The sequence below is a fragment of the Eubalaena glacialis genome, chromosome 12 (genome assembly GCF_028564815.1).
Source record: "Eubalaena glacialis isolate mEubGla1 chromosome 12, mEubGla1.1.hap2.+ XY, whole genome shotgun sequence".
NCBI classification, from domain to species: domain Eukaryota; kingdom Metazoa; phylum Chordata; class Mammalia; order Artiodactyla; family Balaenidae; genus Eubalaena; species Eubalaena glacialis.
This window is the reverse complement of record NC_083727.1, coordinates 102,689,714-102,692,699: the sequence shown is the minus strand read 5'-3', so window position 1 is coordinate 102,692,699 and position 2,986 is coordinate 102,689,714. Positions and strand designations below refer to the sequence as shown.

The window sequence follows — 2,986 nt, the reverse complement described above, 5'->3', positions numbered from 1 at the left end:
GGAGATGTGGATCTTCTGGCGGCCAGGGAACTTGAACTTGGCCCTGCGGGGGGCCTCAGTCACGTGCTCCTTGCTCTGCAGCTTGGGGCGGATGGACATTATGACTTGGCCAGTGTGGACCCTGGCCACTGTGCCCTGGGCTTTCCAAAGGCACCGCGCATACCTGTCTGGAGCCTAGACTGAGGACAGCATGCCGGTCATTAATGTCCACTGGAAAGAGCTATCTCCAAGGTCCCTTAGGGCAACCCATACAGGCAACAGGCTGGTACACTACCAAGGAGGCTGCTATTTGCAGCCATTGCGCACTTTTCCCATGGGGAAAAGAACACAGTCGGCTTAATTGGCTGCTAAACTCTTTTTTTAATCATCAGTACTAATATTTAAAAATTATCCAAATTCAAGATTTCCTAGCAGGCTAAATTGATCCTAGAACATCACAATCAGAATTAATTGAAATAAGACATTACTCACATAATAGATTTGTGTAAGTCTGTTGCATTGGTTCCATTAGAAATAATTTTCTACTTGCTTAAAAAAAAATGAAAAAAACTCCCCATTCAAGATTTCTGTTCTAAATAAAAGCAATTATGTGCTACCTCCTCTGATTTCTGCTGCATTTGGAGTTTGTTTTAGATATTTCACGTTGGTGTTCTTTAAGAAATACTAATGCAATAAAAATGAGCCTTGTCTAGTTTTCCTACTAATAATTTATGTATGTATACATAATTTCCAGAAAAATATTCAAATATATTCCAAATCTCTCTTATTATTAATATAGGTTCTGTTAAGCTTTCCAAGAAATGTGAGATTGTATTAAAATTTTAATTGGGGGTTTTTCAATGTTTGGAGTTGAGAAAAAGTTATCTTGATTTAAGCAGTGTAATTCAACTCCTGCAACTACTAAAATAAACTCAAATAAAACTTATGAATATGGTTATCAGACAGCCAACAAAAGCAAAGTTTTCTCTCTGTCAGGAAAGTTTCTGGTTGGAGAGAGAGCATGCATAAGATAAAATGTGTTCCATAATCAAATGGATAAGGCTATTTATTGAGAAGAAAATAAATGAACCATAATGTTATAGATGTATAGACTTTGACATCCTATAAATTGAGTCTGAGTCAAAAACTAGTCATCAAAATAAATGACCTAGAGCCTAAAAGTAGTACAATGGTCTGCCTGTTTCCTGCCTGCTCCTCTAACTCTTACCCAAGTCTAATCATCCTTCATCTCCAGACTCTGTCCTGTGCCAGACTTGGCACCCATTCGGCCTCAAATACTGGAGCTATAAGCTGGCCTATGGCAGGAAAGTGGCAGCTAAGAATCTGTTCTGACCTTGGGATTATATTACTTACTTCATTCATTCATGTATTTAAAAAGTATTTATTGAGTGCCTACTATGCACCAGGCATGATACCAGTCCTAGGAGGACAGGAATGAGTAAAAGTTACATCACAAGTTGCATTTCATCTTCTATAGTAGAGAGATTGAGGTAGATATTGATAAAATATTATTTCAGAAGTATAAGATTAATACTTCATCAATTCATTCATTTTTTAAAAAACATTGTAAGTGTCTTTTATGATCCAGGGTTTATCCTGGATTCTGGGAATAAGAGGATGAAAAGGGCAGGCAAGGTATTTGCCTCCCTGGTGTATTGTATTCTGTAGAGGAAAGGGGAAGTGGAGAAGGCAGAGCTGGGCAGATATAAACACATAAAAGCAGTTTTAAAAATTCAAAGAGGGGGGAGGGGCAAGATGGCGGAAGAGTAAGACGCGGAGATCACCTTCCTTCCCACAGATACAGTAGAAATACATCTACACGTGGAACTACTCCTACAGAACACCCACTGAACGCTGGCAGAAGACATCAGACCTCCCAAAAGACGCCCTCAGGCGACCTACATGCAGAGGCGGGTCCAAATCCAAAGCTGAACCCCGGGAGCTGTACGAACAAAGAAGAGAAAGGGAAATCTCTCCCAGCAGCCTCAGAAGCAGCGGATTAAAGCTCCACAAACAACTTGATGTGCCTGCATCTGTTGAATACCTGAATAGACAACGAATCATCCCAAATTTAGGAGGTGGACTTTGGGAGCAGGATATATTAATTTTTCCCCTTTTCCTTTTTTTGTGAGTGTATATGTGTATGCTTCTGGGTGAGATTTTGTCTGTATAGCTTTGCTCTCACCGTTAGTCCTAGGGTTAGGTCCGTCTGTTTTTTTTTTTTTTTTTTTAACTTAAAAAAAATTTTTTTCCCTAATAAATGTTTTCTTAATAATTTTTTCCTTATTTTCTATTTTTAAAAAATTAAAAAATTTTTTTAAATAAGTTTTTTCATATTTTTTATTTTAAAAAAATTAAAAATTTTTTTTCTTAATAAATTTTTTTCTTAATAATTTTTTTCTTATTTCTTATTATAAAAAATTAATAAATCTATTTTTAAAAATTAAAAAAAATTTTTTTCTTAATAAATTTATTCTTAATAATTTTTTTCTTATTTTTTATTATAATAGCTTTATTTTATTTTATTTTATCCTCTTTCTTTCTTTCTTTCTATTTTTTTCTCCCTTTTATTCTGAGCCGTGCGGATGAAAGGCTCTTGGTGCTCCAGCCAGGCATCAGGGCTGTGCCTCTGAGGTGGGAGAGCCAATTTCAGGACACTGGTCCACAAGAGACCTCCCAGCTCCACATAATACCAAACGGCGAAAATCTCTCAGAGATCTCCATCTCAACATCAAGACCCAGCTTCACTCAATGACCAGCAAGCTACATTGCTGGACACCCTATGCCAAACAACTAGCAAGACAGGAACATAGCCCCATCCATTAACAGAGAGGCTGCCTAAAATCATAATAAGGCCACAGACACCCCAAAACACACCACCAGACGTGGACGGGCCCACCAGAAAGACAAGATCCAGCCTCATCCACCAGAACACAGGCACTAGTTCCCTCCACCAGGAAACCTACACAACCCACTGAACCAACCT

The 2,986-nt window shown here is 38.0% G+C and overlaps 1 non-coding gene across 1 annotated transcript; it reads right to left on the bottom strand.

Moving 5' to 3' along the window:
* Window positions 1-218: 218 nt before the first annotated feature.
* Window positions 219-350, bottom strand: LOC133102724 (small nucleolar RNA SNORA70). The gene has a single exon (XR_009703070.1). It is a non-coding gene; the product is annotated as a small nucleolar RNA SNORA70 (small nucleolar RNA).
* Between the last annotated feature and the right edge of the window lie 2,636 nt (window positions 351-2,986).